Here is a 12,917-nt window from a genome sequence, read left to right as displayed (position 1 = left end):
TATATATAGAATTTTTGTGCTACTTGCGATATACAGAGAGCAATTTAATTAAAGAGAGATTTAATTAAACGCGAAAATAATGTAATATGTTAATGCGACTTGTTCCGTCTTCTCTTCAGAAACATCGATAAAAGAGCAGAAAATAGCAATTAAATTTCTTTTGCTTACGAATTTTTTATGAAAAGAACGAAAAATATGACAATGTTAAAATTTGTTTACAAATATAGTAAATATATTCTACAATTGGAAAATTCGAACAACACTAGTATCAATTATTTCTTCGCATTTACGAATGCGTGCATGACATCGCGTCGTAGTCGACATAGTAACGATTGATTAATATCGCAATCTTGTGAGTTTGCGGCTATTCCTCGGTAATACCTCATCGATTGAATAAACGCGGAAATAGTATCTAAGACAAAAGATGCGTATATATTACTTCAAATGCACAATTAATGCGCAATTACGCGTTACTTTTATAAGAAACTATTTCTATAAGAATTATTTACCAACTTGTAAATAATTAATTCTTTAAGTAAGACTCAATTTATTGACCATGCCATATACACACACGAGACAGATTTCATAGTAGACATGTTGATAATCTACGATTTTTATCAATAATGTTTACGTCGTATATTACAATGACGTCTGCGCACGTCTGACGTTTATTATGTATACATCGATTACACGTGATATTGCACACTTTATAAAGCTATAATATTTTTTTATCATTCTTTACACATTCTCTGATTTTTTATCCTCGGCAGGCTCCTATAGCGACGTCGCAGCGCATTCCAGAAATCGTCGTATAATGCACTAAGTATGCAAACAATGCAATCTAAATAACCAAAGACGTGAGGCGTATCGTACCGAGATAGGTGGGGAATAAAATTTAAATGAAGAAAGTGCATGTGTGTGTGGCATTCGCATGGAAACAACTCACGATCGTAAAACGAAACTAGTCACGGAAAAAGATTCAATATATGTATACCCGTTTTTATGTTAATATTCTTTACACACGCACGTGCGTATCTCGCATATATACGCACGCACACACACACACACACACACACACACACTCACTCTCTCTCTCTCTCTCTCTCTCTCTCTCTCTCTCTCTCTCTCTCTCTCTCTCTCTCTCTCTCTATGTACAATAAGATTCTTTTTACCCATGTAATCAAAGAGACTCATACTATCATAATAGTTGAATTAGAGATGAAACATGTGTGACAAAGATCCATGGGACACATGCTCATTCGAATTTATAACACACTATTGATTTTTATAGCTGTTATAACGATTATATAGTTATTGATCGAAAATTTTATTTCGCGTATTTTATATAAAATCGCTGTTATTAAAAAATATTAAACAGTTTTAAAAATTGTGCCGTCAAGTAAAATGTTAGGTAACATTAAACGTACATTCGAAAGAACATTGTTAAAATGTAAAACATATTTTCATAGTTATTCCTTCTCGCTTGATTTAACGTACATATTTATATCCTTATCAAAAGCATGGTATTAAAAATTGATTATTTCTTTGACATGAAATTTATACATATTGAGCAATAGAATATTATATTTTACAAGCGCTATAAATTCTTGAAATAAATGTTTGTAGCGTTGATTAAAATTTAAAATAAAGAAATTACTGTTTATTATTTTTTTTTTTTTTTGTAAATATCGCGAAATAGAAAAAGTTCTGATCCACAGTTAGAACTTTTGAGTTTGCTATAATTCTAATTTCTTATATACCATGAGAGACAGCATCATAAATTAAATTTTATTTCTCATATTTTATGTATGTATATATACATGTACATATAAAATAGTCAGAAGCTTTTAAAACATTATAGACTCCGCTATCAAATCCGATAATAAAATCAGATTTTCATTATTACAGTTTTTTTATACTCTCTTCGCGTAAGAATTTATGCACTTCTTATTTCGCAAATTTTTTAATTTCGCATATTTCATTATAATTATTTTATTATTGCACCATTCGACTATAAGTCGAAAGTAAACCAAGAAAATTTCTATCTTGATCATCGGAGAAAAAGGTTTCGAGATATCATGTTTAGCAAATGTATTTTGGATTTTCTAATATTGAATTGTTTTGGGATAGATTATAAATCGAAAACTCAGAATAGTTTGATACGAAACAGGCAAGTTCAAAGACGGGATTCTAATCTGATATTCGAATTGGCACGCGACAGGAAAAAAATAATATACATGCTTTTAACGTATGGAGAACTTTTTCTCTCTTGCAAAAATTTATGTTATTGAGTTTTTACATCTCAAGTAATAAGAGAATGACAAAATTATTGTGTCATATGGTTTATAAATTTAATATATCTTAGAATATACACTGGCGCATTTTTAAAATGTTTTATACATATGTTAATAGAAGGATATTGCAAAATTGAATTATTTTTTCCGATAGTATGTCTAGATAGTTGTCTTTTAGCATGTACAGTGTAACAAATAATTTTTCGAGCGTAAAAACTTAAATAACACTTGAATAAACTACCTGTTTTGCAATATAACTCAACTGATCCGTGTAAAATATATATGCTAGTGAATCTTTCTAACTATTTCTGACATTCACCGTTTAATCACACTTTATATTCCAATACAATATAACTATGCTTTCTCTAGTACGAATATTTACGGCTTATTTTACTGATTAATATTCTTAAAGCCTGCGATATGTGATCTTTTTCATTTACTGGGATTGCATATCGTCATTCGCAAACTGTATTAAATCTAAGAAATTTTAAATCTCAATTTTATCATTAGAAGCTTGAAACACTTGATAGCGACGGTTTTGTCACGAAAGGTATGCAGTATAATTTTTAATAACAGCGTACAGCATGACAGCACATGTTGCGTGACGGACGAAATATTAGGTTCGTAATAAGTTAAGTTTCGTACCACAAGGAACGGGTAACAAGAGCAAATCGCGATAAAAGATATCGAACCGTACACACGCTACTCGAGTGTCAAGTATGAAGGTGGAATTCGCGATACGGCTCTTGCAAATATTCTGCGCGCGTAACGATGGCACAACGCATTTCACGTGGTAACAGCAACAGGATGGGCAGCCAAAAAGGAGAACGACACATCGTGATTGGCCGGAGACCGAATCGCTCCGATAAGGAATTATATGCGCGCAAGTCGCGAAATATGCGCTCGAGTCGAATTCAATTTAAGATGTGTAGTAAGATCCTCACAATGAGAGAGAGCGATGATGCAGCGGAACATGTTCGATTCTCGTCGCGATTGGTGAGCTTCATCGTCAATCATACGTAAAAGAGATTGGCGAAAATTCATAATTGCATCGACCAAGATATATTTGTAATGTGTCTGCCCTTTCGAATTGAGCAACGACTGCATACTGACTGGTTTCTTTTTTGCATTTTTATATACTTATAGTGCTGGATTCTTTCAGAACTTTCTCTTGATTCGTAAAACAAAGCTCGCATTGAAATTGTTGAGGAACGATTTCGTTTAGGGTATTTTTGTCTCTCACAAAAATATTTCATCATCGATTTATATTCTGGAACATATATTTTGTATGTCATATGCAGAAATTTACATCAAATATGAAGTATATAACTCTGTGCATTGCAAATCAATTGCAAATTGCTTTATTTATCACTATTTTTTATATTATAAAACGTAAAAATCGAATATATATATATATATATATATGCTTATATTGAACTTGTACTTATCACTTTATTAAAAAAAATATATTGTCACACATTTTGGAAAATGTTTTATATGCTTTTAAAATTGATATCATGTATAATAGCTTGTCAATAATAAATTTAAAAATTGATGAAATGAATATAAATGAAAATAAAAATGAAAATGAATATATCATAAAGTTTTTAGATGAAGGAAAATGTTGCTATACGTTTTGTTTTTGTGACTCATGTAAAAGATATAAAAGTTATAAAAAAGAGCTACGAATATTGATAGTCAATGTTAATATTGACATAAAATATCAATTACAATATACATTTTTTCATTTATCCTTTATAAATTCTCCAAAAAGCGAGCGCAGCAAAAAGTCGCGTTATATTTAAAAAAAAAAAACAAAGTAAAAAATATTTTCTCGCGGAAGAAGAAATGAAAAAAGATCAGCTTATATTGACTTGCAAAGACACGATAAACAGCAAATATATATAATAAGAGAAGAACGAGAGTGGAAAGAAGCTTAAAAGTTTTTGGATTAAATAAAAAAACCGGTTAAATTGATTTCTTATTTAAAATGTGAGAAATTTTTACTTCATCACAACACCAACGTGTTTTATATTGAAGAAAAAAAATCATATGACTAATATTAACACAAGTCGATATCGATTCTATCTGAAACCTGTAAACTTACAGTTATAATCGCTTTTTAGTTATACGGTTGTTTAGTTCTTGCGACAGAGAAAATTTTAAAAGTACTCCTGCGATTTGAGTGATACAGAAAATTTTAAGAAATTTTCTAATGTGAATAATTTGTTGCTTTTCTTTTGTTGATTTAAAAAAAATTGCTAACACTTTACAATAAATTAGTTGCTGTTTCTTAACATGTAATGAATCTAAATTCAATAATCTGGATATAGTGCTAAAACAATTATGGTACAAAACTGTATTAAATATATTAATAAAAAATCAAATGCAACTATGCTGTCCACAATTATAAGTATATCCGAATAGACTCAATTATACATATCCATTACATTAAATTCGATACGTAAGAGTTTCTCAGTATGCACCTGCGCTAAATGTTCTTTGCTAATGTTTTCCGATGACGATTTTTTAATTAGCGCTTAATTAAAAGCAGGATCCCTTTTATATGTAACTAATTGACGAGATCCGGCCAAGAATGTATCTTGATAATTCTCTTGTGAAAGGCAATCTTTAGTAAAATTAATGTAGAGAACGGGGACATGCTTATCAGCGTTCAGGATTCGGAATCGTCGTTAGCCGCGAAATGGAGACTCGCGAGTAATTAGATTCTCTCAAAAGATTACGGCGCGGTAGCGGATGAAAATGGTCGGCCTTTTAGCAAACTGCATCGACATTAATAACACAGATCCCATTAATGTTAACTTTCATCCAGATCGTTTTGGACGGGCTTGGCATATTACAAATATTCTTCGATTGCATGTGCTGTTTATCTCTGTATATAATCGAGTATTTTATTGTGCAGCTGTAGGCACTACTATATTACTGAGATGCAGTCTGTTTCCATTTTGACAGTGTGTCTTGATATCATTCGATCAACCGATCGATGAAAGTGCAACATTCACGTTATAATGACAATATTACCAAAATTATTAAAATTATTGCCGCGTTTGAAGCTACGTTTTTCTTCGTTCTTTGTGTGAACGATACCTAACTCCGTGCATAGTAACCGAAATCACCGATGGGCGCCAATAGTTTAATTCGCCGCCTGGGGCAACCGACTGTTACCTATCCCGGTCGGTTAAACATGCCATCATTTTCGTGAAATTCACGAGAAACTTGAACATGTTTCGTACGAGTATAAAGGATGGCAGAGAATGTTGCAAATATTCCGTCGTTCAAAACAGGAGTCGAGTTGTATCACAAGTTGGTATAAGTGACTGCATTTATATATTTAATTTTATAATTTCTTCCAGTAAAGGTCATTAACTGGACATCATTTACTTTATAATAGCGCTCAAAAGGAAATGGTCGAGTTCTAGCTACTTCTTACTCCTGCTGAATCATCAAAGCTCGCTCGATTCGTTAACTATAACTTTTATAATTAATAAAACTTGAATACGAATAAATGCCATAAGAAAAGTAACTAGTTTTGATAAACTATGCATTTATATTATGCGAACATTATGAAAAAAAAAAAAAAAATGACAATGTGATGCTCTGAGAAATGATTTTCGTAAATTATCTCCATCTTATATTCTTTTATACCTTATATACCTGTTTACAAATTATATTGCGAAACTTATTAGTCTTTTCTTCTGTATCGCAACATGGATAATTGCATCATCTTTCTAAATCTCAACTCGATAAATTTGTCAACTCGGTGCTTTAAAGTAATCAATAACGTTGTTCTATCAAAAAGAAAAAAAAAAAAGGAAAGAATGAGGCAAACAGATAAATTTTCTTACTATTTACATAACATCAATTATTCTTGTTAAAAAGTATTTATAACAATGGCATTCCTCTGTAGAGAAGATTATATAAACAATTGCATTAAATATATGCGTGCAATGCGCTACAATTATTTTCGGTTCACTAGTAATTTTCTGAATTGTAATACAACGACTGTCGGTCCATGATAAAATTATTACACGCTTTGCGCCGCGCACAAAGGTAAGTGAATACCATGTGATCACTGTCTACTATGCAAATGTACGCTAGCCGGCGGCATAGAACGACCCAACATAAATCTTGCAGCTATGTTTTAAATTAGCATAATGCTATTTTCATCTTAGAAAATGTGCAAATTGACCGACAAAACATGTTAATCTTTTACATTGTATCTCGTTTAAAAAATGTTTTGATCGGCACGAGATGCAAAAGATTTCACTATACACGCATATATCTTTGGATAAATATAAATTATTTCTTTTAGAAATTAATGATTTTAAAATGGCCGCAACCGCAAACTTTCATTCGCAAATCTTCATTTAACAAAATAAAAACTGTATCTAACCGCTTGCGCGCGAATATTTCTTCTGAAGCAATATCCGTTCCCGGTAGAAACGCTTGAGATGGATTTAATCGCATTTAGGCGCGCCGCAACATGCGATGTTGAAAAAATGAAGCACCTGTATCGGTGAACCTGTTTCCTGAGCATTCTTTCGTGCATTGATACTCTTTGATTTATCGCGTTGTTTGCGTGCACCGAGTATTATTTGGTATTTCGCTACTTATAAACTCCTATCAATGATATGAAAAAAATGAAAAACTGTATATCTTTCTCTCTCTCTCTCTCTTTCTCTTTCTCTTTCTTTCTCTGTTTTTCTCGTTCGCGTCACCTTTCTCTCTTCCTTTTTACTCACCCTGATATCTTGCTTTCTGTACCTGTATTGCTCCGTCTTCCTTTCACTCGTCCATTCTCTCATTTCTTCTTTCCCGGTCTTTGGCTGTCTCTCTGTTCGCCTCGTTCTCTCACTACGAATTTCAGGGAGTCGTTCTCCTTCTTACTTCCATTCCCTCGTTCCCCCGTCCATATTTAGTTACCCATAAACAACCGGCATGCAACTCTTCGGGTGTATATACATATCGCAAGGAACCGCGTGTTTCTGCGACGTTCGTGTTACCTCGGCCTCATGAAGACATACTTGTAGTAGAGCACTGATTCACGCACGTATACATTTGTCGTGTGTGTGCGCGCACCGCCCGGGAACAAGTTTCGACCGAGAACACGTCGCGCATCCTTTCGTTTTTCCGCTCACCTTAGCATACGTACGATAGACATTTTGGCACATTGTAGACGACTTGTACATTGGAGGGTATCGTTTCTCATAAAAAAAAAAAAAAACATCAGAATATTCATAAGATATCGAATGTATGTACTTAATGTGACACTATCTAAAATGGAATAAAGTGCGATATATCACTTTTACCGATTGGTCAAGTGTGATGCAAACAAAACTTTATTAACATATATGCAACACACAATTATTTTGAATAGAATTTCTTTTTTATTTTATTTTTGATAGTCGTTTGAATATGTGTTAAAGTTATATATTTTATGATTATTGAATATTCCATATATTTGAAGTAATTTTTCTTCATTTCTTTCTTTTACTGGACATATAATGTATATGGGCATGCATCTATTAAAATTATATATATTCTCTTATCGTATCTATTAAGACTAGGAGAGAGAGAGAGAGGGAGAGAGATATTCTCTTTGATATTTGTTACATAAATCATTGGAATATTTTTAGAATATATAATTTTTATAAGATGCAACACACTTATAAAATGCAGATAAATCACACGCTCACGATTATTAGAAATCTTGTATGATAATGAATATTAATGTAGCTAAAAAAATCACATTTACATTTTGCATAAAGGAGAAACGGATTAAGAATATATATCTCGGAAAGTAACAAGAACATGAATAACAGATATACGGTCTATCTCTCTTTTCTGATAATAGTTATCGTTTATTAAACGTTATACATAAATAATATATTTCTGTATGCACTTAATCACTAGCAATGTCATCGTCAGCTTCACAAGCAGTATCTAAAGTTGATTTTAAAATATCTGCTAGTTGGCATGCAGCCCTTTGGCAAAGCATCGTCACACTTTTATACTTAATTGCCGCAATTATATCACTTATATCTTTGTATTATTTTTGGCAATGATCTTGATTATCGATTACAAAAAATAAGTTGGTAACACAAATCTATGATTATTTAAAATTTCTAATAAAATTAGTTTTTCACATAATAAAAATGATTAACATTCGCAATTTTAATTTTGTCGGGAATAAAGTTTTACATTCACATTTCTTTAAGTGTTATTAAAGAAGATAATTGATTCAACATTCTACACATCGACTACCGGATAATCGGCTCGCGATAAAATGTTATTTTATGACTTTAGCCGAAGGATATATTAGCAAGCCTGCCAGTCGTGGTCCGAGTTCAGTTCTTACTAATATTTTGCTAAGGACTGTACGGGCAGAAATAGCAGGCCGCTGATCGAATCGTATCTGATCTCGTCGCATCATGATTTATACCATGCACGCGCAGAATACGTGTGTGCGTGCGTACAACACAAAGTATGACGAAGCACATTACGGAGTCTCATAAACTATTTTGGAGCTTGTGGAAAATATATTTCGGTCGCATCTCGGCCATTGCGTGACTCCACATGTCACGTAATAAAACTACTGTGATCATTGAGATGCAGTGCAAAGAGAAATGACGCAGGTGCAATTTGAGCTTAATCTCGTTGGAATAAGTTATATATTTTTTTGAACGAAAATTATATGATGTAATGTGAATGAAAGTCACGTAAATTAATCTCGCGATACAAACATCCGAAAACACAGACAGAGAGATATATATGTATGAAATTTTCATAAATTTATCAAAAATTTTTTTTTCAAGACATTTTATCCCTATTATTGTGTCAATTATATATTTTGTATATAAATTATTAATTTTAATATTAAGTATGCAAAAATGAATAATATTTTATTTTCGTTTTTTGGCCAAGAAGTGATAGGGAGAAGATTATTTTGCGTTCTCTGATACTGTCTTAAGTTACACGTTCTATCTCCTGTTTTTTTCTTTATATCTTATTTTTTTCCATCTACTCCGATTTCGGCGGCGGCAGCGGCACTTATTAACTGCTCCATCAAGTCTCACATCACATCCTCTCGGTCGCTTTTATATGTGTGTCCGCGCATTGTGCTATACAAGCTTACAAAGTTCTGGAACTTCTCCAAAAATGCACGCACGCACAGAGAATGCGACGAGATATCACATATACACAGGTAGTGTTAAATTTTTGCGCACATTTGTCAAATCTTCATCCGTTCAGTGTGGTTTCGAAAATTACTGTTCGCTAATGTAACTATAGTTATTTTTTCTCGAAGCAAACGAGATAGCACAAGAACAATATTTGTGTTAGAAAGTATCGTGCAGCCCGAATAGAGTACATGCATTACAATAACAGACGACATTTTTTTCGCTCTCATAATTTTTTCATGCGCGATATAAAAAAAAATAATATTACATGTAAATTTAGATTTTTGGTACGAGAAAATGATACAGCTAACAAAAGTTGATAAAAATAAATTAAGCACATATATATAATATGCACTAGATATTTTCGAGACATTTCCGATTTTTTTTTTTTTAATGAAAGACGGTCGAAGCTTTCATCAGGTCCATTCGTTTGCGGTCATTGTATTATATACAGATACATTCTCTAAACAACTCTCTTTTTCATTGTAAAAATAACTTTGAGGTTACTATACTAACAGAGCACGAATAAACAATGAAATAAATGAAACGAGAATTGATTTTCTTGTCAAGCAATAGATATGTTATTGAGGAATAATTAAGATTTAAATAATTTTCAGAAGGGCTGCAATAATTCGTGAATTTACGTTATATAAAAAATTGGAAGATAAGAAATGTATGAAAAACATTTAGGAATTTATCGTGTCACTTTTTGCTGCATGTCTCTTCTTGTGTATATCTACATAGGTATTAATAAGATGGACATGGATTGCGCGAAGTTAAAGATCCTTCATAAAACTCGGCGATATATGCTACGTTCCAATTCCCATCAAAAGTCTGAAAAAAACGATTCTTATCTGCTTTAATTTTGGGATATTTTATATTAAGGTGCCTGTACTCGATCAAGTGAGTAACCAGTGACATTGCTGTAAGACAACTTGTCAAACGCGGCGCAAGGATTTTAATAAGTCGAACACAGAGGAAGAGCGTCGGTCGAATGCAGAATACGTGTTCGTTCTGCATAGCGCAAAAAATACAAAACGAGCGATACAATAAAGAAGGAAAAAGTAAGGAGGATGCGATGCACGGTTAAAGAATAAACTGCTGCATATAAGATCGATCATTGTCTCACGATAGATTGCAAATTGCTCTATAAAGATGAATAGTAATCATTTTTCCATACATCGATCATGTTCAATCATTATAACTGCATTATTGCTGAGAATTAAAAAGATAATTAAAAACATAAATAATGTGTAAATATATATTTCTTACGCAAATGATATTGGTTGTTTTAATATTGCTAAAATATCAATAATGTATAAAATGCGCCTTTTTTTAATAAACTGATTTTTAAGAAAATACTCTTAAGAAACTACATGATTTTATAATCACGAGCTTATATGAGCAACTATTGCATCAAATAAGTTTGGTAAGTAATTAAATTGAGACATAACGCACGTTTGCGAAATAAAAAATTTGATGACAGTTTGGACATGTGAATAAATATTATCTCGTATTTTAATCAATGTTGTATGACACATTGAAGAGGGAGGGTATATTTAATTTAGTTTTTATCTGCGTATAGTGACAATAAGACTTCGTGGATATCGAGCGGTGCGCGATGCTTATCGTTAGTCGAGCGTATTTTTCCAGGAACCAAAAACTGCGCGAGCAAGATTAGCTCTCAAAAAATCCGACATAGGGATGCTACCACGAGATATGTCCGCGAATTGATGAATTTTACAACAGCCGATTTTTCTATTAAATCAAGCAAATTTAATTATCGTCCATTGATCGAACACTCTGTGCGGATTATTTGTGAGGAAATTCAGGAAATCACCGATAAATATGAGATGTATTTTTGTGGATAATAAATCTCTCAAGCAATGAACTTTTCTATTGAATATATAAGAAAAGAACGTCTATGATTATTGGTCCATAATAACTCTGTGTAGATTAATTAATACATATAACTGGCATGCATGTAATATTTTTTTGTGAAATTATAAATTTTTATCTCGAGTTTTGTCGCACATTATAATCTCTCTTTACTACCATACAATATTTAATTGTATTTAAATTCTTATCGCAGTAGGAAGGAAGAGGTGATTTCCGCGAAGGAAGTCGCAGTCTCCGTTGTGTGTGTCGCTAAGAACTTCTCCAATTTCAATACATAAATCGAGACTTGTAAGATAGACTTTGTTGATCAAGTAATCCGATATCCTACGCGGCCAAACGTGGTGGGCTTATATCGGTCCTTTTTCATCCCGATCGAGTCACGGGGATTAGTTGCTCTCTATACAACGAGGCACACAGATTTTATTATAAATAAAAGAACCTGCATCTGATGAAAATCTCAAAGTCGATATCTCAATTCAACATCTTTTGATTCGTGCATCGTATATCAAGCGAATTACCGAGCGTACGAGACATCAATGCACAATTAATATTCAATAATAATAATATATAATTCAATAATAGTATAATAATATTTTGGGATTTTTAAATAATATGCTTCATATAAAATATTTATTACCGCCAAAACTATCATTTCTTCTTGTAAATTAATTAAGAATTAATTAAAGAAATTAATTTTATTTGTATATATATTTTTTAATATTATAAATTACAATTGTATTTTATTGCTTTCTCTTCATATATATAATATTTATAAAAAGTTTATATTGTATATGAGGAATGAATATATATTGAATGAATAACAATATATATATAACTTTTTATTTTAAACTTTATTAGTAACAGAAATGATAAGCTTATCCAGCTTTTAACATTCATTCCAATAATTACATTGAACATGTGATATTTTTGTATTAAAATGTATCTGTCATATCAAAAGATACATGTTTCGATAGTCCGTTTCGCGCGATAGAATATATGGTCTTTGACACTGACGATATACATTACATCACCAGTTTATATACTTGCGCTTTCATCATCCTTAATTTGATTAAAGATTTATGTGTCTGTAGATTATCGAAAAATTAAATATTTCATAAATATTTTTTGATTTTTCAACGTTTGATTAAAATACGTGTACTACATATAATTTTCTTATGTATTAAAAATATATTAGCATATTTATAAATCTCAGTTTTTTTTTTTTTAACATTATGCTGTTTTCAAATTTTTTCTCATTAACACCAATATTTTCTGAAGACTGTTAGATTTATGCTAAAATGCGGTTTAGGCACGGATCTTCTGTTATAAACAGAGATTACATTTGAATTGGCAGTGACATTGTTATGATGGAAATGCATTATCAAGACAATAAGATGTAATGGCGATTTCACTTTACCGCAACGACAATGAATATGGTATAAACTGTCACGACATTGAATTCATTATAATGTTTGATGGAATAAAAAATATATTAGAAAAACATTCTCGGTTGGTATAAGAGCAG

The sequence above is a fragment of the Cataglyphis hispanica genome, chromosome 18, assembly GCF_021464435.1.
Source record: "Cataglyphis hispanica isolate Lineage 1 chromosome 18, ULB_Chis1_1.0, whole genome shotgun sequence".
Lineage (NCBI taxonomy): Eukaryota > Metazoa > Arthropoda > Insecta > Hymenoptera > Formicidae > Cataglyphis > Cataglyphis hispanica.
This window is presented reverse-complemented; position numbering follows the sequence as displayed.